Raw genomic sequence first — 25857 nt, 5'->3', positions numbered from 1 at the left:
CCCTAACCCCCCCCCCCCCTCCCTCCTGACGCCTGTCAGGTGTACGTGACTGGAATAATCGCCCACAGGTCACCCGAGCTGTCAATCAATGACGTACGGCGTCCCGACAGCCAATCACAGCCCGCCTTGGGTTCAAGCATGTGACCCCGCGGTACACAGTGCACATTCCTCGCTTGTCTCCAGCCGAATCTAGATTTGCCCCAGCTAGCTACAGGCTGACTTGTTGTCGGAGCGGGTTCCCAGCTAAATGCCGCATTTTACCCGGGTTCACACCAAACCCCCAGACAATTTTGAACGTTCCTAATGTCTGCGTTGCAGCGCTGTAGCCTAGCCTCTGTAGCAGGCTTAATAAGTTATAGAACTGGGGGTTTGGTGGTCTTCAGCTGTTTTCTGATCAGCCCAGTTACGGGGGTAATTCAACCAGGCCGGCTATGTTGTCTATATGCAATCAGAAAATAGCACATAAAAGCTCCAAAAGACCAAGAAGACCCCCCAAAAAATACAGTTTTTGGCATGCTATGGAGGCTAGTTGCAGCCAGTTTCTCATTTCTATTCAGTGCAAACAACCCGGGATCTCATTTTGGCGGACGCAAGCTCCTCTAATTTCTACTAGGCGCCACGAGAGCCACAAAAATAATACGTTGGTGGACGCACGAATTAAGATATCGTAGCATACAAAATACCCTCTTAATACCTCTTCTCCTTCCTACACACGTTAGTAGGTTTCCGTGTTTCTGTTTCCTGCTAAAAATTACACTGGCGAATGTAGACTACACGCGTACGTATATGAGACGCACACACACTATATATATATATACTTCTTACAGTTAAAGGATATATATCTTGACTCTTAAGAAATTCAAGGAATAGCCTTGGCGCCGTCCCTTGCTCTATCTATATAATTACGACTTCGGCCTCCGAGCTAGCTGCCTTCGCCACGGGCAAACAATTAGAATAACCCCCGAGGGAGAGGTTTACATGTGTCGACATTACACATCACTTTGCACAGTAATAGCCTTTTTTCCACGTGTATGGGACGTTGCGATGGCAAGTCTCTCATGGTTTGAAAAGCCATTCCATGTTTTAGAAAACCCATCTTGCATGGATAGTCGTGCATGTGTCAAACAAAATTCAGTTGTCTTCCTATATTAGATTCTTGTTGGCGGTTGGTTCTGACAAGCGAACGACTAGCAAAGAACCTCAAGGCTCTCCCCAAGCAATGAAGCAAGGGTGCTCCCCTCTTCCCAAAATCCTAGCACCTCTCCCAAAATGCTCAAATTTAGACTGAAAACTATGATGATTTCGTCTTTGAAAAGATACAACATGAAATTTATGATTTAGATTTTTGTCGAAATACAGAAGGGAAGGCTGTCCCCAATGAAGCGTATCTTCACGTTGCTTTGTCCTTGTGTTCTCATATGCCAAATCATAATGGAATAGAAAAAAAACGAACAGTGAAAACTCATTTTTTTCTCATCTACAGTTTTAGTTGCATACACCTTATTCTTTCTAGTTGAAACAAAGTGTTGTGGTCTTCAATGGCACACGCACAACCTTCCAGTTTTTGTTTCTCTGCTCGGCTATGTAGACTGACTGGTTGGTCTATTGGGCATTTAATGTAGTTGCCACCAGACTTATCATCATAGTTTTCAGTCTAAATTCACAAACTTACATATCTGGCAACATAAAGAAAGATACTCTGCCAGTCAAATATGAAATTGGTAAATGCACAACAACGTTACATCTAGTAGAATTCTAGTATCTAGCTAGATCAATAGCATAAAGCATTTTTCTTCGTCAAAGATAGCCTGTCGCATATAATTTGGGCCCCAAGGGATCACACATTTCAGACAATCAGATAGCTAATCCCCATTAATTCCAGTTGATCGGCTTTAAAAGCGGATAATCCCCGTGAGCGGGTTAGAGTCGGGAGGTCAGACAGTAATGAAGTGTGCCACGTCCCTCGGGACCTCCTGTCCTTCAGTGGCAACGGCGCCAGTGTGTCAGGTGGACCTTTTTCCAATATCGGTGTCTCTCTCTGGTTTCAACTATCAAAAAATCTCACAAACCTATATTGAGGCACCAAGTGCTTCTATCATATAGCTCTATTTGTCCGTCAAATAGATATAGAAATCAAACACTCTTGTTGTTATGTGTGCATGTAGTGTAAAAAGATATTTTGTAACTGACAAGTGTACGTAACATTGTCCTAGTCCTTTGTGTAAAATATCACTTGTAAAACCTGATTTTATTATATCTTACCATCATGACTTTCTGCTAACACTATCTAATACATATATCTCCCAAAACACAATGCCTTTCATATTCCAATGCATACAGAAGAAAATCTAACCCATGCCCCAATAACTGTTTTAAAAGAAGTGCTAGTTGGTGGTTTTCAATGTTTTTATTTCTGATGCACACTTTCAGCCTTTGGGCACGGATTTGCAATAAAGTTACTATTCCCATAATCATTATCATCACTTTGACTCTGATTGAACACGAAATTTCGCATCTCTAATAATTCTAAACTTACCAATGTTAATTTCTCAAAATCTGTGATTTTATACCGTTCCATACATACTGAAAAATTTACTAATCACAGTAACTTTAGGTGAACGATTCTAGCTATAGTGTAGCGTTGATGTGACTACGCAACATGGTATAAGAGCCATTAAAAGGGTAGAATTACAAGTAAACCTGCAGAATTTAGACTAAGTCCTGTTCTATACCTGTGGGATTTACATAATCTTTACGGCACTTACGTATAATAAGATACGCGTTGTGACCTTTAGTCGAGTAGTTTTAACCAGGTGTTGCAAGAAGAAATTCTTGTTTACAATGTGGGTTATGTTGGCAATGTGGATGAAATTTTTACACTTAAAAGTGTAGAAAAAGGGCGTATGCCAGTATGTCTATGTATATAAAATATACAATCTACTTTTTGCCGTTTTCTTCATATTGTTGTGCAATGAGCTATGAAGCTAAAAGATACTACTCTATGACAAGGAAATATTTTTGTGGCTATGAAAATGAAATAAAATAAGATAGCGTGCTGAATTAACTGAAGTACTGGTAACAGTACAAATATGTGCAAATGGCATGTTTGGTCACCACACCATGTAACCACTAAGTCGTGCGGTTAACCATATCGAGATTGTAACTGTGGCCAAGTAAACAACTCCTACAGAACCATTTCTTGACTTTACCGAGCCTGATGTTCCAACACAATTAGAAGTTCAACCAATTATAGCGTGACAATTAATAGTTCGATTATAGTTAAATGAGAGAGTGGCAATATGTTCGTCAAACATTTTTATTTGCGTTTAGTCTTTCTACCTTTGGGTAGAGCTTTGGGATGGGTATTTTCTGTCCTTCACTAGAGCAACAGGGTTTCTGTTCAAGTTTCATCTACAATTTCAAAAATTCCCTACCCAATCCTGCGTGCGTTTTAGTTACAAAGAAACAAATTAACAATACATGGCAGACATATCAGCATGGTGGCGTCATTCAATTGTTGTTTACATTTAGTCCTGACACAACGCAATACTAGTATTACAAATTCTGTACGGTGAATTCTGACTATCTAATGCAATGCCAGTGTCAGATGTTGTCGTTCGAAAATAGAGAATAGGATATTGAAAATTGTTTACCATTCGAACGCGCAAGAGACTGTACTTTATTAACCAGCAAAGCGTATAGTAGATCTCTATGCATATTATTATATAAACGTCCACGTGTTTTCTGCTGATTATTTTTTCCCGTCACACAGAAATTTTAGGACGGCCTGACTTAAACAATGACAATTCAATCGAAAAGGAATCGACTAAATAAATGCTAAAAATACTAGTAAGGATCCACCGCCCTGCACCAGTGGATGGAATTGTCTTACGTTAGTACAACAAGAATTAAATCTCCTTGTTTCTAAAATAATTACGAGGCGATCATATTCGTCTTATATCGTCGTGCGATTTTCATGCAGTACAATTTTTAAGGACGCTGTGGTGAAACTAAACGCCGAAAATGATCTATCCGCCACCCCACAAGTCTGCGAAGGAGACTTTTCTGTATCAAGACGAATACATTTTGCAAGACACATGCACAACTACCCAAGAACGCCCTCAGTTTTTTTTTTATAATTATTATTCATCAATACACAAGAAAACAGTAACAAAGACAAAGTAGCGTTGCACGTTTACAACGTATTTTAGCAGCACCACACAACAAAATACAATCAACATATAAATACACAAAGCTAACATAACAGTGCGCCGAAGTCCCACGACCCAAGACATTAAATAATACTAATGCTAACCATGCCTACTCTCCAAATAGAGGTTTGGATTTGGGGTTATTTTTGGCGTGTTTTTAGGCTTTTTATCGGGGTCTCTTTTTTTGCACGGTTTTTTTTGGGGGGGGGAGGGGATTGGGTGAAAAAAAAGTCCAGTGCAAACAAGAAACCCCGATAAAAATGCCTAAAACACGCCAAAAATAACCCCAAACCCAAACCTCTGCTTGGAGAGTAAACCATGCCCTCAGTTTGCGATGTTCGCCCTTTGTAACTGACCGGTTCCCTACAAGTCGACATTATAAAGTATCACATCTTTCAATGCTATCACTATCAGGCGATACCCGTGAAAATGTAGGTCATACGACTCTTCCTGCAGTATTGTGTTATTCCCAGGCGAGTTTTCTCAGTCATCGCCGCACCTTAAAACCAACAGCGGGAACAAAAGCACGGAGTCTGAGGGAACCGGTGCGTGCCAGCGGCGGCACGATTGGACCACCCGGGGGGTAGGTCAAGTTCAGGGCGCCGTACTAGTGGCGGGAAAGGAGAGTTCAGACAACACTGAAAATTGGCGGGAATTTAGAGTTCAGACGACACTGAAAATTGGCGGGAATTTAGAGTTCAGATGGCACTGTGAAGAGAGGCGGGAAAGTAGAGTTCCACCGTAAAAGTTCAGACGACACTAAAAAATGGCGGGAAAGGAGAGTTCAGACGACACTGAAAATTAGCGGGAATTTAGAGTTCAGACGACACTAAAAGGTGGCGGGAACTTCTAGTAGAGTTCCACCGTGATAGTTCAGACAACATTGAAAATTGGCGGGAAAGTAACGTTAGGGTTCAGACGGCACTAAAAAGTGGCGGAAAAAGGAGAGTTCAGACGACATCGAAAATTGGCGGGAAAGGAGAGTTCAGACGACACTGAAAATTGGCGGGAAAGGAGAGTTCAGACGATACTAAAAAGTGGCGGGAAAGGAGATTTCAGACGACACTGAAAAGTGGCGGTAAATGAGAAGATCTGAGAAATCAGACGACACTGAGGTGACTAAAAAGAGGCGGAAAAGGAGAGACCAGACGATACTGAAAAATGGCGGGAAACTAGAGATCAGACGACACTGTGAAGAGTGGCGGGAAAGTAGAGTTCAGACGACATCGAAAATTGGCGGGAAAGTGGAGTTCAGACGACACTATAAAAGGAGAGTTCAAACGACACTGAAAATTGGCGGGAAAGGAGTTCCACCGTGAAAGTTCAGACAACACTGAAGAGTGTCGGGAAAGTAAATTTCAGACGACATCGAAAATTGCCGGGATTCGAAAAGAGACTTCAGACGACACTTTAAAGTGGCGGGAAACTAGAGTTCAGACGACACTGAGGTGACTGAAAAGAGGCGGGAAAGTAGAGTTCAGACGACACTAAATTGGCGGGAAACTAGAGTTCAGGCGACACTCAAAAAAGTGTCGGGAAAGGGGAGTTCAGACGACACTGACTGAAATTGGCGGAAAAGGAGAGTTCAGCCTGACGACACTGAAAAGTGGCGGGAAATGAGAGATCAAACGACACTGAGGTGACTGAAAAGAGGCGGGAAAGGAGAGTTCAGACGATACTAAAAAGTGGCGGGAAAGGAGATTTCAGACGACACTGAAAAGTGGCGGTAAATGAGAAGATCTGAGAAATCAGACGACACTGAGGTGACTAAAAAGAGGCGGAAAAGGAGAGACCAGACGATACTGAAAAATGGCGGGAAACTAGAGATCAGACGACACTGTGAAGAGTGGCGGGAAAGTAGAGTTCAGACGACACTGAAACTTGGCGGGAAAGTGGAGTTCAGACGACACTGACTGAAATTGGCGGAAAAGGAGAGTTCAGACGACACTGAACATTGTCGGGAATTTACAGTTATACGATATTACAAAGTGGTGGGAAAATTGATTTCAGACGACATTGTGAAGAGTGGCGGGAAAGGAGAGTTCAGACGACACTAAAATGTGGCGGGAAAGGAGAGTTAAGACAAAAAGTGGCGGGAAAGTTTCCTAACACACGATTGTGTTAAATTAAAGAGAAGTAAAGTAGTGATGAAGTAGCGTTCAGAGAACACTAAGTAAAATTGGCGGGAAAGTAGAAATCAGACGACATTGAGTCAGATTGGATAGAAGAAAAGTGGCGGAAAAGTAGAAATCAGACGACATTGAGTCAGAATGGGTAGAAGAAAAGTGGCGGGAAAGGAGAAATCAGACGACATTGAGTCAGAATGGGTAGAAGAAAAGTAGCGGGAAAGGAGAAATCAGACGACATTGAGTCAGAATAGGTAGAAGAAAAGTGGCGGAAAAGTAGAAATCAGACGACATTGAGTCAGATTGGGTAGAAGAAAAGTGGCGGGAAAGTAGAAATCAGACGACATTGAGTCAGAATGGGTAGAAGAAAAGTGGCGGGAAAGGAGAAATCAGACGACACTGAGTCAGAAAAAAGGGCGGAGAATGATAGTTCAGACGACACTGGATCAAAATGCGTAGAAACGTTGCGAAAATGGTTTCGACTGAAGGTACGATAGATAAATAAAGAATGGGGCTATGATAGAGAAAAGCAAGACTGGATAACAACGACAAAAGGCAAAAGGCACCCTGCAGCTCTTGCTTACATCCGCAACTGCGTCTGATTCATACAGACTCTGTGTAAATTCCCTAGTCCTGTAATACATGGGAAAAAACATCGTCCAAATCCATCATCACAAGCCTATATTGTACCGTCAACTTGGAAGCATTTTCTTCCAACCACGCGCTAATTAAAGACTGCACACGTTTGCCAAAGGTATACACGCAGATGAGAGACAAGTTCCATGAAGCAGCTTGAATAAGAGCTTCTCTGAGCCCTTCTGACGGGATAAACCAAGCGAAGACAGCGCGCAGCGGGGTAAATTTGGGGATCACGCCTGACTGAAACGCGTTCGTGCGCCGCTCAGTATGTCGGTCACGTTTCCACACGCAGATAACGCGAGCACAATCACCCAACTCGCTCCCCGCGCAATCCATCACTGACAGGCCGACACAGTCTTCCTCCTGGGCAGATATGAAAGCTGACGAGAGAAGAAAAACGCGGGAAAACGATGTCACCAAAAACGGCGGGAAAATTCAGGATCGTCTGATTTTCACAGACTCTACCAGGCTTCGGGACGGCTGGAAAGAGTAGAAATCGGCCAAATAGAGAGATAACATGCTAGTCCGCTAGAAAGTATATTCTGCCGCACCTGAATGTACTCTGTAGGGGACCAACTCCCCCGGCATGTTATCTCTGTATTTGGCCGATTTCTACTCTTTCCAGCCGCCTCCCGAAGCCTGGCAGAGGCTATGATTTAGTGATAGCCTTTCAAAGGTTGTTCGTTGATGATACAAAACGCCTGCAAATCTGTGAGATATCGGTGCCTCTTTATAGGTGCGGCTAGCTATCAGCGGCTGGTGTGGCGATTAATAATGTGATTATAGGGCTACGGTGTGAATGAATAAAAGGCCAGATGGTCATTTCGTGGTCCAGTCTTTTAAGCTGGTCGTTTTAGCGACCGTAGCTTCATCTCTGGTTTGTTATTACCTAGTATGTGCTGATTGTATAACGGATTGTATATTGGATATTTCCCTTTGTCAGCCGCACTGAAAATGCTCGATGAAAATCAAATAATTTTTCCTTTTTGTCCAGTACACTGGTCAGTGGAAGAGATGCGTGCAAAGAGTACGAAAAAGGACGTGAATGTTTTCGTACTAACATCTGCTTGGAAAAAACGCGCGCGAAAAAAAAAAGAACAAAACCTAGTCGCGTACGTAATCAGGAAGATCTGAAGGTGAATCGCAAGAGATTTCCTACCCTGCACCGAATCAATTCCAACCATTTCAACCGTTAAATAACACAGGTAGAATTTAAAGCTCCTTTCTTTAACACACAGATATTCGTGATAATGTGTGTAACGGTGTACAGTGTACGGGAGCACTTCATGCAATCAAGGAAAAACTAGTAAATGCCACTCAATGTTGGAGGTACTAGTAAATAGATACATTACCGGACTTTTACTACAATTTTTTTATTAAATATATAGAAATCGCCGAGAGAAAAGTTTTAACTTGAAATCGATTCTGATTGAAGGTGGCAAAACAATGGTAACTCCTCAATCAAGATTCTTCAGTTGTGCGCTTCCCTATACACTTACACATTTGGGAACTGACTTTAGGTGCTGGTGAGTTGGTCCAAATCAGACTCAAATCGGATTTCTGAAAGTGGTTTGAGTCGGTTAAAGGTTATTCTGTTTCGAATCCGATTTGCGCTGTTCAAAGTTGGAAAAACCATCTTCCAAATTTCAATTTAACAAGCCCCAATGTGAGTCGCACAACACTATAGTGAACAAAGAATAGAAACCATTGGCGTCTTCAAAAAGGCATCTGTAAATTCACAGTGTTTGTGGAGGGTTTCCCAAACATTCTGCCATAGTGTAATAGCTAACTCCAGGAGGCCAGTAAACGAAAGTTCAAGGCTGAAACAACACGGCCATGGTACTCACAACAATCCAAGCGCCAAGAAACACACTACAGTTTCGGAAGTAAATTAACACGTGTAAAAGACATCCAAGGCGGCAAAACAAAACATATTCTGGATGAGGAAATCTGTCGGAATATTGTCATTTACTGCCATTTCTTAGCACATTTTAGTCATCATTTCATACTTAAAGCGTTTCCAATAGAATAGCCCCAAAAGCAAGCCACGTGAGGCGCCTCTTTATTTTTGGATACCAGTCTGCTATACAAAACAAGCAACCGTTTTCTTTCAGTGACATTGCAAAGATATATGGGTACTTGACTTTGATTGGGCAACTAAATGTGGTGGACGGACAGGGATGGGCTCCACCTTCCTATACCGTGCCCTTATGGACACAATGGATTAACTACCCACTGCCCCTACGGCCACAGAAAGACTATGTGACCTTACGTTTAACCTTTGTGTATGGTTAGGACGCACACCAGTGTTAGAAATACCCTTTTGCAGTCTGCATTTTGCAGAGACATTTTCAATATTGCCGAAGAAAAATTAAGCAGCCTGCAATTTTGTAGACTGAAAAAATCAGGCAAGGGGTTCAGTGGTGTTTAGGAGCTTGTTTACTACTGACTCTACAATGCACAAGTAATATTGCATGTATTTTTCAAATTACAAGTATAACGTTTGCCAACATGCAATATTGTATGTGCCATGGGTTTAGATCCAGACTTTAAAGTGTGTATTTGCAGAAAGTATTTCCGAATTGCGGAACAAAATTTTGACATTAATTCAATATTGCAGCACCCTGCAAAAAAGCATTTCTACCACTGCTATGGGACATTGTTAGGACGCACACGCACACGCACACACACCTCACCCTATTGTATGCCCGGTCCCTCCCCTCCTCCTTAATACCAGGGTCACGACACGACCTCTTAAACATGTCAGCCGCCCGAACGTTTGTGTCTCTGTCTGTCTTTGATGTCGCCGCTAAGAAAACTGCGTCTAATCTTCGCCAAGAGAGACACGGGCGAGGCCAAGTCTTTCAGGGTTCCACGATTCCAAACTACAGTACTTAAGCTTAGCCTCCATAGCATGCCAAAAACTGAGGGTTTTGGGGGTCTTCATGGTCTTTGGGAGCTTTTATGTGCTATTTTCTGATTGCATATAGACAACATAGCCGGCCTGGTTGAATTACCCCCGTTTTTTTTAGAACTGGGCTAATCAGAAAACAGCCGAAAACCCCCAGTTCTATAAGCCTGCTACGGAGCTCGAGGCTAACTTAAAAGCTATGCTCCCTTCAATAAAACATGTATGCAATATGCCGAAACATGACGCAGTTGTGGTGTTTACGCTTTGCTTGTTTTCAAAACGGCAATTGTTTTGCTTCAGTCACGTTGAACGAGTTCGACAAGCAATGCTTAGCCAGCTGCAAAAGAAATTATTGTCATCATCTTCCGACCTTTTACAGACGAATTGCTCGCACACAGTGTGTAAAAACTTGTTGATGCACTTGTTTCATTTTCACATTTTTCTTAAGATATACGCTGTCTACCATCACATAAGTATTAGTGACCGTGATTAAGAAAAGAGAAAGTTTATTGCAAATACATGTCCGATGGCTACTTGCAAATACAAACAACATGTATGAAAAAGAAGATATAATGATATGAAAGTCTATGTGATACTACATTCTACTACATACTTGGTACTACGAAGAAGGTTAGACATCCAGGTGATACGATACGCCAAAAATCAGTTACTCAAGCAACTGGATATGATTTTGGATGATTTCCAAAATCATATCCAGTTGCTTGAGTAACTGCTTTTTGGCATCTTGGTTCTAATTTTGTTGGGTTCGACGTCTTCTTTTGAGACAGAGAGCGTTCCTATTTTTGAACACGTGGCATTTGTTTTGGCCGGTAAGTTTACGGATACTAGTATATCAAATGTGAAGGGTCGCCGTCCCACCTTCTGACCTCCAAAACAGAACAGTAAGGAAAAACAGACGTGTACATGTACATGTGAACTCTTCTTCAACTCAATCTGAGAAGACGGACGCTTCTAATGGGTTTTCTAATTCGTCTTGAACAGAAAACATTTCTGTCTCCGTATATCTGGTTTACCGTTTACACAGGTTGTACTTTTGTAACAGCATGTCTAAAGGTTTTTTTTTTCATTGCAACATTTAATGACAAAAAAGGACAAGATGACGACACACTCGAGCTAAAGATTATGTTCATATCGCCATCTAAAGTACAAAAGTACAAAAACAGGTACAGACATGCAAAGCTTGAGAATAACAAAATAGAATGAATAAGGTTACAATGCATAATAACTATGTTACTGTGTAATGACTAAAGGTTTAATTTCAACATCGCGACTTGGAAAAACAGTTGATATTTCATATTACGTCTTTTTTGGTTTTAAAACAAACAGTCAATAATACATTTTGTATCTTCTTCTTATTTTTAGGTTACTTAGTAGATTGTTACGTGCAGAATTCGGCAAATATAGCCTTACATGAGCGTCTTAGAGAATCAAAACAATACCGACACTTTCCACACACACTACAGGTTGTCATTTTCATTTTTAAATACAAGAAGTCAGGAACATATTTGGCATCTTCTTCGCTTAACAATGTATATTAGTATTGTTACATGGAGAATTTGGCAAATGTAGTCTTACATGAGCGTCTAAGAGAATCAAAACAACAAGTTCTCACTCGCCCACAGCCTGCTCCTGTTCTTGGATCATCTGTAAAAACTGTCAATCAAACACGTCTGTCGTATGACCCTACGCGCTGATTGGTTACTTTAATTACTACACACCGCCACTTTCCACATACATGTACAAGTTACAGGTTGTGCCTACCGACTACTTTAGTTGACATACACAATACGACGCGTTCCAGGATATGTCCAAAACAACTAGCCTCCGTAGCAGGCTTATAGAACTGGGGGTTTGGTGGTCTTCGGCTGTTTTCTCATTAGCCAAGGTTCAACCAGGCCGGCTATGTTGTCTATATGCAATCAGAAAATAGCACATAAAAGCTCCCAAAGACCCTGAAGACCCCCAAAACCCCCAGTTTTTGGCATGCTATGGAGGCTACAAATAACTTCCTTTTTACCGGAATGCCATTCATAACATTAGTCCTCTAACCATACTAGAAGGACTGTCGTGTTATATGCTATAGGAACACGGCCCATGTAGTGACAACAGTTGTGCAATTCCTAAAACAATTACACTGTGAACGTTGTATTGGCTCTTAAGTCATGACTTTGAAAGGAAAATAAGCCCTAGCGCGCCGGTTTTCCAAAACACCTGTTATTGTCAATAGCTTTTGTGGTCTCACAGAGAAACGAAGAGAAAAGATTTGATATACTTAAAAATATAATCATAATAACGCGAATATTTTACTTTGCACGGTTAAGTAACATATTAGCTACTCCTATGTTTAAACAACGTGTGCATATCTGAATTCCAGTTAGCGAAAGATTTTCATTTACAACAACAAACCAGAAAGGTATTCTTTACAAAACAAACTGTTGTCAGCGTTCGGTTTTCCTATGTTCTGTAACACCTCAATATAAGAGCACGGCTTGCATTTTGTAAGGAAACTACTCTCCAAGCAGAGGTTTGGGTTTTGGTTTATTTTTCGCGTGTTTTCAGGCTTTTCTATTGGGCTTTCTTTTGCGGCACTGGTATCAGTTTTTTACGCCAACAAAAAAGATACTAGTACCAGCACAGAAAAGAAAGCCCGATAAAAAAGCCTAAAAAAACACCAAAAATAAGCCAAAACCCAAACCTAAAGAGTTTTAAGAAACCTGTTCGGTCAAAACGGCCCCGAAGATGACCTCTTCCCTTAGGTCAAGGTGAGCAACATTATCATTCCAGAAGCGCCAATTACCTTGTCAGATATAGACAAACTAATCTTATCTACCTACCTGAGTCGTGTATTAGAAATGTAACCGCTTATGAAAGTATCATTCCATTGAACCAGCATCCTTGCTTATTGTCATCTCTCTATCTCTGTCTCTCTCTCTGTCCCTCTCTCTCTTCATCTTTCTATGTATAGATAAGAAATATACTAGTAGATCATATCAACCAATTTTGCTGCACGTACTGATTTAAACAGAATTTTCGACTGACTGCACGGCTAAGAAAGAGACAGCATCAAAGGGATCTAACCAGGAAACGCGAATGTTTTGCGTACATACCACATTACGTCGTGCCAACCGAACTAAATGTTGCGACACGTAACTGTTCTATTGTAAGCCACAAGACCTAGATTCTACCGGATACGGAAAGATCATGCTAAAAACTTACTCTCTCTTTAGACCAGCTGCGTTGCAATTCGATAAAGCTGTATGTGATTTCATGTTTTACTTGTAAATGTTATACACAAATCTCCAAATCGAACCAACACACCAAGAAACAGGCCGTCCTAGAACAAAACCCCGTCGGTTTCTTATACCAACAGCAAGCCGTGGTCAAAGTGAAACAAAACATAACCCTGTTTCGTTTAATTCTGTCAGTATGACAGCCACAGGTGTCCAGATCCAAATGTAAATCCATGTCCATCACATAACTCTGTACTTACTGATACTTAAAACGAGAACTACAAAAATATTAAGGAACAATTAAATTAATATTGAAGTCTTTTGTATGAAGTGTAATAACGTAGACTACGTATGCTAAATTATCTTTGTGATGTAGTATCTTCGTGATGTAGTATGTTTTTAAATGTTTTAACTGTATTTTCCTGTACCATGTACATTTGTAATATGTCATTTTAAATGTATGTGTTTGACTTTGAGCCTTGGAAGACTAGCCCAGCAGGGCCAAAAGGTTTCGAAATAAATGAAACTGAGACTTCCTTCTTCCGTTATCGTGTTACATGTAAATGCTGACAAAAGAAGAAATTTATTGCTACGTACAGTACTGTAACGACTACGCTGCGTCACATAATATCTATACAAGCTGAAACGAGTTAAAGAATAACTGACACATGTAATTATGCGATATTATATGTTATTAGCCAGTCAGCAGCGTTAAGGTAACCTACGCACATCCGCCGCCTACACTGCACTTAGAAACTGGGTGAAAAGTCAACACGGTGCGTCCACACGTCAGCAACACGCAAGTGGTCGTCCGGGAAGGAAAATAGCCCATATATCACTTCAGAGTAGACCGCGCCCGAGCTACCTTACCTACCGTGTAGCCTCCATAGCATGCCAAAAACTGGGGGTTTTGGGCGTCTTCGGGGTCTTTGGGAGCTTTTATGTGCTATTTTCTGATTCCATATAGACAACATAGCCGGGCTGATCAGAAAACAGCCGAAGACCACCAAACCCACAGTTCTATAAGCCTGCTACAGAGGCTAGGGTTTCTCATAACACAGGGCTCTCCTCAAGCAATGAAGCAAGGGTGCTCCCCCTCTCCCCAAAATCCTGGCACCTCTCCCAAAATGTTCAAATTTAGGGTTTTCTCTCAGTGTTTTCATGAAAATTTGCTGATTTTTCATCGACCGATTAGGGAGCACATCTCCCCGAAGAATTTCTGGAGAAACCTCTGTAACATCTACTTCTTTCATATCGGTAAATATCAATTTAGGCATACGAATACATCATTCGCTTCTTTCCTAGAACTACATCACTGTGGAACAAGCTTCCCTGTGAATGCTGCCCAAATGGGTACAACCTTTAATAGACATTGTAAACAAACATCTGTCTTTACAGTTCCTTAATGTAACCAAAAAAATGTAAGTAGTTCGTACGAGCCTTGTTTTGAGGTAAAAATTGAAGTACTGGTAAATAAAAAATACGCAACTGTCCAGCAGTAATAAAATGTTTCCTAATTAATCTTATACATGTATCGCGGAAAAGGTCCTTGCTTTTATTACAATATTGGACCAACTTGCCATCCCGTAGCGCAAAAAAAAAACAGCTAAGTTCTTGCGGGCTTTCACTCTAAAAACAGTGACAATTTTTCGTGATCTACTGGAGATATAAGAACTACCAATTTTAAGTGTTCTCTCTTGGATTCTCCATATTTCAAAGCACCGCTACGTTTTAAGTCTACCCGCGACCACGACTTTTTATCACAAAGAAGAGATTTTCTGTCCTCTTGGACTCGACCAGCCAAGAAAATGATGTCAAGCACAAAGAGTTTTCTACTAAAGTTGGCAACCTACAAGTATTACAACTGTAACGCAATGTCAAAGGCAAATGATAGGGGATGTTTGTTTTGTGTGCTAAAATGACCGTTATATGTACAAGCGGAGATCCGCTTGCAACGTAGATCATGACATTGGCAACTTGTTACCCCTTTTTCCATCCTTCAGTAAGGTAAATATCTCATAAAGTGAGAAACCTAGTTCCTTTGGCTAAGGAAAAAAAATATGGAAGTGCTCGTATTCTATAAAATATCCTAAGTTACCGCTATTAAAGTGTGTTTTAATTTTTCAAGTCCTCTGTTTCAACGGTCTTCATTATACGAAGTTTGGAAAGTTGTGAACGTTAATTTGCCTTGAAGAAAAGAACGACTTCTCGCTTTCAAAGGCGGGCTGTGTTGTCCTAACATGATGGCCCTGTGCCCTCGGTGAAAGAAAACCAAACACACACGTGGTTTTCTGTGCGCCTGTGGCCACTAGGGGAGGGACGGTTACGGTGCCGGCCGAAGATCGAATTTGACATGTCACGCTTAGTACTGTCACCTCTGGGCTCATTCCGATAGCTACCTCATAAACAACATCATATGTTATCCTCGTGATTATTTCTCATAACCTTAACTTCTAGAAAGGGATAGAAATTGTAGTGGATACGGGTGAGGGTGTAGGAAAAAGGAGGTTTTTAGTCTGCGAAAGCGCCGTTTCTGTCATTAGTGAGTGCGTAAGTTGGGTGTCGGGTGGAACTTTATGTCTCTGATACTAAAGGGAAAACCGCCATTTTGATTGAAATTTGCCCGAGCTGGCCCGAACGCAGCGCGGTAAAAGTAAGTTCGCCACCTCGCCACAAAGCGGCCTAAAATCCCGACAATCACGCACATGGTTCAGTTTTATATGTGCTCCACACCACGTAAATTTCGCGGCCGCACGGTTTTGTCTTAGGCCGATTTTTGATGGTGTTTGGGGCACCTAGTGCTGTGAACTCCGTGTCTCCTCACTTCAATACTTTCTCTTCCCAATTTCAAACCGCAAAATAATCCATTTCTCCGCAAAGACGACCGCAGATAAATAAGTGACGCATAGACAACACTTTAGACAGTTAGGCACAACAAACAGCGAAACGCTGAGATTGATGCTTCGCGAACCCCGAACTTAAACTGTTGGGAATTATTCCGATTTCGCCGGCAGATTTTCACTGTGAGAACGCCATGACCCCCTCCTATAGCAGCTCGGCTCTCGTGGTTCGAGGTACAGTGCCTGACAACACCTCTACAGCCGCCTAGATCCACTACAACAGGCAGGGAGTCTACCCCCTTACCTACAAGAATTTGTAGAGGTACAGGCGCCAGGCGGCGGGATCGGGCACAAAATGACGAATTCTGGTGGACATTTTAAAACGCCGTAGCGGAGCGGCCATCTTGAATCTGGCGACACAAACGTGGCGCAGCGTCACGGCGGAAAAACCGTCAAATTCCGGCAAAATGCCGCCACTCCGGACCGACACCTTACGAATATAGGTCAACAAGGACCTCTACTTGGCCGCTTACCTCGATTCTGGTCTCCAAATCGCCGCGAACGGTCCGAAAATCGACGAAAACGGAGCTGGGTCGGTCGGCGGCCGATTGCGGCTCCGCAGCAAGGTATCGGCAGACGCTGTAATTGATCACGTGACTGCATGCGGAATGAAGTTCCTCCAGCCGCGCGGCCGATTGTTTACCACCAGCGCGCGTGTCGAACAAACAACTCACAACAACAACACAACCTCTCCACAACCACGCCACGATCCTAGAGATTAAAAACTAAAAACATCAGAAGCCTGTAAGCTCGCAAAATCGGTACAGAGAGGCTTCGGGCTGCTCAGTGCATCAACTTTGTGATTGATAGCTGATTTTCTATGCATTCCCGGCCGTGTTTTGCACCGTCAGATCGGGCTGTGTCGGGGAGGGGGCGGTTCCGGAATCCGGGATGACCCGACAGACGGCATTTTGTCACCAGCTTGCGCCGCGCGCTTACTAGAAGTTCAAAGGGCGCTTCGACTGTGTCGGGAAAAAGATAGGCTACCCTGTGATACACACACTACCTAGTATTGCGACAAACTACCTATGTAATTGATAAATTTATTGCAAAGTCCTGCCCGAGGAATAATTGCAAATAACAAGGACAAAAGAACATAGAGACAGAGTAACAAAATCTACATAATAAAAGGTAATTGTCTAAAACTATAACTATGTCGAAAAATATTATATGTCTGAAGGGTTTGGCTTCTCTTTTGTAAACCATGGAAGACGTAGTGTCCCACCTGTAAATGGTAATCTCCAAGCAGATCTTTTTGGTGGCTGCAATACTGTATCAAATTGGAAAGAGTGTATCGGGTTGGTAAGACAGTACCCAATATACCACCCGAAAAAAGATAGTAGTACCGAAAAAGAAAGCCGGATAAAAGGCCTAAAAGTAAAACACGTAAAGATAGTCCGCAGCCTCAACCTTAGCTCGGAGAGTACGGTAAATGGCTGTCAACTTAAAACAAAGAAAAACCCACAAAACGCCTCTAGTGTTGAATTCACTGAATAAAATGAGTGACAAAAAGACATACCATAGCTGGACTTTAGAAATTTAGAATGTACTGATGATGTGTGCTTTCAAAATGACTTTCCATCACAATGTTGGCAACAAACCTCAAAAGAATTTGTTTTCCCGAGTTGCTATAATGTTGCTATCGATGCTCCTGAGTGGCTATTCTGTACACACAAAAGAAAACATTAATTTTACAACAGAACGCTTTACGAGTACAATGCGGCCCATTAAGCAATAACAAAGGAATTGCTACTGCTTGTAGATGATTATTATCATTAACATTTGATGGCGATGATTATCATTAACATTTGCACGAACATGTTTTCTTTCAACACAAACAAAGCCAGGAAGTGAAAGTGGTTAGTGAAAGTGGCAACTGTCACTTTCCTTTCTTACACCCAACAAAAATTTAGCCAATGCAGAAGCCGAACTCTCGCAAAAACAGAATCTTTATCTACGCAACACAGAGTACAGGTCAACTTCAAAGTACAAAACAGAAATACAACCTAGATTTTAAAATTATAGTTACTAAACAACAAAGGGCTAACATAACTGAATCTGTAATATGTTGTTAGTGTACTATTAACTACTTATAGGGCTAATGATAGCAAATACTAGTAAGAGAATTGGTGCTTTTTAAACAAAGAGTTGAAGCCAGAAGTAGGTTTGTATTTTACACACAGTCAGAAAACTAGAACTGTGTCATTGCGACAGGTTTTCTATTGTAAATTCAGAACGCAACTAAATTTCTCCATAGAAATAAAACAGACGGATTGCTGTGGGACACTGAAAAAGAAAGAATTAACACATGTACAGCGGTCAAGTAAAAGAAGAGAACCTAAGTCGTTACTTTCCTTGGCGAAAGATTGTCCCTCTATTCGTAGACCTTTCTGGAAAAATATCATGTTCTGCATTTGTACTACCACGTAGTGACTTGACAAAATAGAAAGCCCGACGACAAAACGCGTAAACGAACAAAACAAGCCTAAACTCTACTCGGAGAGTGGCTAATACAGGACTAGCCCATATTGACCGTTGTTCACAAGGGCTAGTAGATTTCTATATAGGAGTAAATGTGTTTCAGGTTTTAACTGCATTTTTTCAACCTCATTGTGTATCTTTGCATATCACACCTTTTATTGAATAATTCTACAATTAATAAAGAAATAGGTTGATTCGAATATGTGTAATGATCACAGGTTTTATCGTAATTCTAGTCATCTTTGCCCATTAATTTACTGGTACATAAAATAGAAATGAAACGATATCGCTTGAGGTAAACGCTAGCGTATTGTGCGAACCATCATACTTTAAAGTGTTCTATCATTGTGTTACTAACACTGAACATGAACATGGCAAATGTGGATTCTTTTGTGAGCCTGCAATGAAAATCAACTAAAACAACTAAAACAAGTCAAGCGTATGATCATGCTACTGTAATTCTACAGAATTAGGTAGAAAATGTGTAGTTGAATGATTTTGAAAAACTACGCTAATATGTAGGCTTTCTTGTTTTCAAGCATATGCATGTTGCATGTTGGACGTTTACTGCTCTTTCACACTATAACGACTATACATGTGCTAGCATTACTGTCATTGTCACGAACACCGGCTTTTACGGATCTCTTTAGACAAAAGAGAGGTAGACGAGAGCCATTTGGTCTTGATCACACATACGCTGTAAGATCGTCACACAATACCAAACTAAGGACATTCTAACAGTAGATGACTAGCATATTATATTAGTATAGTATATATCAGTACAATTTCTTGTGCTGGAAATTACAGTTTAAACTTGCTGCATAATGACTTCTACTAACACCGATGAACTTTCAAGATATGATTAGTATATTATTTTGTTGATATAGACTTTTAGCACTTAGCATTAGAATGTAGCGGCTCAATATAGCATATAGACCTCTTTTAAGTCACATGTGTTTTAGCTCACCTGGGCATTAATATGCAATAAAGATTCATCTAAATCTACCTGTCTTAGAAAAGCTGCCTTAAATCCTTGTCAGCGTCTGTTGCAGTTGAAAATCCTACGATGGCATGTGACATACCGTACGCGTTAACGTTTGACAGCGGGTTTTACAATATTGTTACCTCGCCATCTATACCGTAGCTCTGTCTTCTTATTCAATCAATAGTCCTTATGTGCAAAACTTGCAGTGGCGTAAAATTAAGTACGGGTCATACTGGTAATACTGGTAATGGTGCTTTACGATAATATACCTGCCTTGTTTCAACATCTTCCTCATATAGAAATAGCTAAACATACATACGTATTTGCCATGCAATTTCTGCTTAAGTCAGTTGAGTTAACAGTTACATGTATCGTTTAGTGGATGCGTTTTCTGTTTGGCGTTTTCTTTCAGTGTTCGTATTTGGATAAGGAAATCCATCACCGATATACCGAGAAACAAAGCGCAATAAAGACTGACTTCATCATCTCTCTACTAAATGAATTTATATTCCTTTGAACATTAGTATATACCCTTTCTGAGGACGTATTTGTCTTTCGAATCTAATAAATGGACGAACCATTTCTTCTAACTGGGTTCAAATACATCGTCTGTCATACAGTGACCAGCGGAGGAGAACTTAAAAGGGACAATGTTATCAGAGAATTTCTTTGATCAGTTCTTTGAATTTGGTGCAGTCAGTGAGGGCTCTGTACTAGTTCGTAGCCATTTGTAGCGTACGATTTAGCTATAGAATGGAAATATCATTCATCTCAAAATCACTCAAAATCAGATATCTTTAATATGCCCCTTTCATGTCATACTCAGATATCAGTGTATATTGGAAAATTCATATTCGAATCACTACAAAAGCGACACCATATTGTAAATAGCTGATGATCCTCTGAATTACAGAATGTAATAATACTCTTCCTAAGAAAACACAATAGATTAGCTTTAGTATCATTATGGACTAGCTCGTTAGAATTATATCTTAGTATTAGTATTAGTATGTGTATGTACCATTGTTGTTTCTTTGCCATACATTGTACCAGCTACAGTTGTTGAGCAATAAAGTTGATTTGATTTGATTCATCTGAAGGGCCTGGTCACATATGTCGTATAAAACTCACCACGCGCCGAAAGGTTGTTGCTCAAGCGAGCGTATAGTACGTTCATTGCCGTTTCAGTAAAATGGACCATCCAACACCATACCGTAGTAATGATATTTCATGTTCTCATGCAATGCTGTATGTGACATACAAGTTGATTACAATAAATCTGAATCTGAATGTATATTCTGCCTTTTGGAAATACCTATCTGTTGTTAACAATTTTCAAATTTTAATGATCAAAACGTTGATTTTTTTACGTTTTGTACATGGTCATGATTACTTAAAAACCATGTTATGAAAAGGCATTTCTAATCTTTCTAACACATGTTTTTATTCATAGTGTATCGAACAACCAGTACGTTCAACGTGATCGCGAACGCCATACAATCATTTTGTCTCATGATGCTTATTTCCACGTGCCGGTCACCTGCTAGCCTCTACCAGGCTTCGGGAGGCGACTGGAAAGAGTAGAAATTGGCCAACTTGGATAGAGAGATAACATGCCAGTGGAGTTGGTCTGCTAAAGAGCGGCAAACTGTACTCTAGAGGCAACTCCCTCGGCATGTTATCTCTCTATTTGGCCAATTTCTACTCTTTCCAGCCGCCTCCCGAAGCCTGGTAGAGGCTAGTAGCCTGCTGCCATCTATACTAGTACGCTATTTTCACACTCTGTGGACGCGATAACCTTTCAAATAGATTTCTCCTCGGGAGCGCATCGAACTTTTGACACGGCGCCCGACGCTGCTCGCGGGTAAAATGGAGAATTTCGTGCTGCGTCACCGGCTAGCTAGTCGGGACCGTGAAACACACACACAGCTAGGGCGTGGCGCGAAGCGAGCTACACACTGCTTTCTGTAGTCTTCCCACGCTACGCTATCCTACCGTCTCGTTTTGCCAATCACACGGGCTCTATACACACTAGCCTCTACCAGGCTTCGGGAGGCGGCCGTAGTGGAAAGAGTAGAAATTGGCCAAATAGAGAGATAACATGCCAGGGGAGTTGGTCCGCGGGGAGAAAACATTTTGCCGCACCCTAGCATGTTATCTCTCTATTTGGCCGATTTCTACTCTTTCCAGCCGCCTCCCGAAGCTTAGTAGAGGCTATGTAAACACCACAACACGGCATCACAGCGGCTAGTTCAACGTCTGATAGAACGTGGTGTGTTTTTGGCCTGTTGTTTCTAGCTCGAATTCTTCCGCGGGGCTCAGTGCCAAGCCTCATAATTCAACCCTGTCGGCTACTCGGCTCCGAGAAGCGCCGCCGATCAAAGCCGTTTTCCTCTCGTAAAAAGCCGCTGGCTGCTCGTTTCAGTCGGTACACGCAGTGTAAAACCCAGTGTTGAATGCCTATGAAGGCACCCAGTGCAGTTTTTAGGGCTTGAAAACCAGGCTTTTCAAAGTCAATATTCTATAGTCACTAATCTACATACTTTTGTATGTTGAAAACAAAACTGTCACAATGTATATTGACATTCATGGAGCAAAAATGCCTGAAATTCTGACGAAAAACGGTTGCTGGAAGGACTTGGGTTGATTTTTAGGGTACCACCCGGAAAATGAAAGACTCATCTTGGGGCTTGTTTCTGCAGTTTGAAATGCTGATCAAAATTTTCTAATGTGGGGCAGTATGTGTACAAATCGCCATATTCAGAATATTTGCGGTTTTGTCTCCCTGAAATTGCATTGGATGTCTTTAATATGAAGACTATGAACGCTATCCACACAGGAGCGAAAACTCATTTACTGTGACACGGCACGGCGTGTGCAAAGAAAGATCCCCAGTAGATATATTGAACGCTGCAAGGGAAAACAGACTGGCAACAATCCCCAAGATACGGGCACATCCGATCGTTGTATACAGTTGATCGACTGTCACTAGTAACACGACAGGCTCTGTAGAGCTTTCCCCGAAAAAAAATCCATTAAAACAAATAGATTTGTTATACGTGAAGCTAATTTTCTTCTCTAATACGAGAGCACAGCATATAGATATCATAGCTTGTGTCTGTCACTGTGTGTTACTATGTTTCAAGCGCCGTTTGTTGTTGAAACATTAGATAAAAGGTATTGAGCACAGAACTAGCGATGATATGAAGAGAAATATTGGTACGTGCGCTATACTACATGTGGCTCCAAGCCTTGACACGCTTGGCTTGTAGAGTGTGCACGGTATTTTTCGCTCGCTTGGCAGTTTCAATCTATAGTCTTCCCTTCATAGAACTACTACTAAGATTTTTCTCACAATTTTCTGTGCGAAATGCGAGCAATATCATTTAAAAAAAGTTCAAATGTCATCGGCTTTACGGAAAGACTAAAAGCCTTTCTCAGTCTTTTCTAGACAAGCAACGGCTCTATTCTTCTGACAAACAAGTGTATAGAATGGTCCACAGCGAAAAATCCAAAAGGGGAAAAATTCCACAAAGTCAGATAGGTATACTGTACACAGTGTACATAGAAACATTAGCGTACAAGTCACGCTCGAAATGTACTAGCTAGTAGAGTGGAATTGTTCTGAATTGGGTGAGAGGTTTTGCTTCTAATAGTAGTAGACAACACAACCCTTTGCTTCTACAACTGTACTAAACTAATTGACTTTATGCTATTTTATTTAATACCATAGAAGTTGCTCTGTTAAAATGGTTTACATGCAATGGGATATTGCTTCTTCTTGTATCAGCTTAGCCTAACGATGTTCTTGATGTATCCAGTTTTCGCCGAGATTTCTCGATAATTGAGTTATGATAGAGCTAACGGTATTTCATTCTCTTTCATCTTTAAACGCTATGTTCATTACCGTACTGTATCTAATACGATTTTTCTCTGTATCTCTCTAATACGATTAAGGTACATCAAAACACAAGAGCTACTAAAAAGGGCAAACTTCACTCTAAAATGGAGCAGCTAATCGGTCTGTTTAATGATTAGAAATCACCGAAGGAGAAATGCGTTACCTATTACTAAGTAACCTACAAACAGTTTTATCATCAAGGGCTTTACTAACCTTTCCAAAGGGTTCGACTACGTACAGAGTATATTAAGCAAAAAAAAAACTATCGCCATTTATATTTAGAAGGTTGAAAATTCATCATTTGTTGAACATTTTTCAAAACTCAAACGTGAGCACTGACCAACTTTCTAGCCTGTACCAAGCTTCAGAAGCGGCTAGAAACTATGAGCAGAAATTGGCCAAATAGACAGATAACATGCCAGGAGAGTTGGTCCGATTAGGAGTACAAATGACAATTTCTACTTTCCATCCGCTTCAAGCCTCCCACATATTTTTCAAATATCTTTCCTGCTTTTACAAGTGGAACCAACAAAAATATTTTCGTCCCTGGGTGGGCTCGAACCACCAACCTTTCGGTTAACAGCCGAACGCGCTAACCGATTGCGCCACAGAGACGTGTGTGATCCTTGGTGCCAATAAATAAACACTTCCTGTTTTGTCTGACAATGGACTTGTCTGGTCGGACTTGTTTACGTCCTCAAAACAGCTTTATGAAATGTTGCATGTTACTTGTACGTGATGAAAAAATGGTAGAAATGAGTTTTAGAAAGAAGATGGCTGTAACAAATCGTAGATTGTACTTTGCTAGTTTACGTTCACAGTTAAAACTATTATAAGGAATGACAAATTATTTGTGCAAAATATATAGCTTCGTCCCTGGGTGGGCTCGAACCACCAACCTTTCGGTTAACAGCCGAACGCGCTAACCGATTGCGCCACAGAGACATCTGACACGCGATAAAATTGATAAACACTCCATGTTTTGATAAACAAGACTTCAAGAACGTAGGCTTGATAAGAGAGCTGATACAAACCAACTGAGAAGTAACTGAAAATACCACCATAGTCTTTATGTAGTTCAACGTGTCATACTCGTATTACTGGTATTCTATATATCACTGAGTAGACACTAGGCTGTTCTTTTTACGAAGTATCTGCAAAGAAGCGTGGACGGTTATATCATATAAGCATTTTTTATATAAGAACCGTACAATATAAATGTTATAGCCACAGTGAAAGAAGAAATATGGCTTGTGCTTGAAATCAGTGATTTCTAAGGGTTTTTTTCTCGAATAGTAATGGTACACATGTACTAGTATACAGGTAGGACATAATTTCCTTCCAATGAAGTTTCTTGCGTTGATTCTGTTCTTTTATCTGACTCTCTATAGCAATTACCACATGAATGTCTCTATGGCCTAACAATGAAGCATTGTTTGCACTGGAAAAAAATAATAAAAGAGAAAAAACAGCATGCAAGCTGTGCAACTCTATTCGCACCATCACTTGATTTTGAGAACACGAAGGCCGAACAGCACTAGTTGAACTTTTGTTACTTATAAATGTAACTCCTTTGAATTCTTTGGTTGATATTTTCGAGGAACTTTAAATTCTATTTTGCAGTCAAGTTGTCTGTTAACAAAACCCTGGTTAACTGATACACAGACTATTATACAGCTTTGTGGGACTCTGAAATGTCTTCTATATTGTTGTGCTGTTATTTCAGGCATATCACGGTTTGTCTTGTCAACGTTACAAATGATAAATTAATAGCTCAATAGACAATTCCTCAATATACTAGTATTCTGTACTCACTGTCCTTGTCAGCTTGCAATTAGCCCTCGGGCATGATCTTGCAATAAAGAACTTCTGTTAATAATCAGACCCCCGTGCATGCCACACGACGACCAGTATCGGTCGGTCATTGGACTAGGTAGGTAGGTAGGCATGCCACACACAACTTCAAGTACATAATACGAAAGATTCACGATTACAATAGAATTAAATCAGGAGAACATTCTTACTAGTCTTACGACTAGTTAGTGGATACGTCAGATGTCTATTTGTCAGTTGTCTGTTGACGGAAAAGGTTAACCTCTACCAGGCACCCAGGATCGCTGGAAAAGTAGTAGAAATTGGCCGAAATAAAGGGATAGTATGCCAGGGGAGTTAGCCGGCCAGAGATCTGTGGGTAGCGAATTGAATCTTCACTCTGGCCGGATCTTCTATGGTATACCATGGGTATACTATCCCTTTATTTCGGCCAATTTCTACTTTTTTTCCAGCGATCCGCGGTGCCTGGTAGAGGCTAGGAAAAGGTTGCCGCCGCGGTTCCTTGTCAACGTTCGTTTCTTTGAAAGTGTGACAAAGAACACAAACAGTTAGTTGTTATGTCTATCCAGGATGTGATGTTGTATACACTCTGGTGGTGTTAAATACCTTTGTCCTTTTC

At 41.0% G+C, this 25857-nt stretch overlaps 1 protein-coding gene and 2 non-coding genes across 3 annotated transcripts in view; all 3 read right to left on the bottom strand.

The window, feature by feature from the left end:
* The window catches only part of LOC109478114 (polycomb complex protein BMI-1-A-like), a 27233-nt gene extending 10623 nt beyond the window's left edge, over window positions 1-16610 (bottom strand). Inside the window, exon 1 of the mRNA XM_019779600.1 lies at window positions 16512-16610. The gene's annotated coding sequence lies outside the window, so the exon portion shown is untranslated. The remainder of the gene's footprint in view (window positions 1-16511) is intronic.
* Window positions 16611-23946: 7336 nt separating this feature from the next.
* On the bottom strand, window positions 23947-24020 carry Trnan-guu. The gene has a single exon. It is a non-coding gene; the product is annotated as a tRNA-Asn (tRNA).
* Window positions 24021-24276: 256 nt separating this feature from the next.
* Window positions 24277-24350, bottom strand: Trnan-guu. The gene has a single exon. It is a non-coding gene; the product is annotated as a tRNA-Asn (tRNA).
* Between the last annotated feature and the right edge of the window lie 1507 nt (window positions 24351-25857).

This window comes from Branchiostoma belcheri, unplaced genomic scaffold, assembly GCF_001625305.1.
Source record: "Branchiostoma belcheri isolate BF01 breed outbred unplaced genomic scaffold, Haploidv18h27 scaffold42, whole genome shotgun sequence".
Lineage (NCBI taxonomy): Eukaryota > Metazoa > Chordata > Leptocardii > Amphioxiformes > Branchiostomatidae > Branchiostoma > Branchiostoma belcheri.
This window is presented reverse-complemented; position numbering and strand designations above follow the sequence as displayed.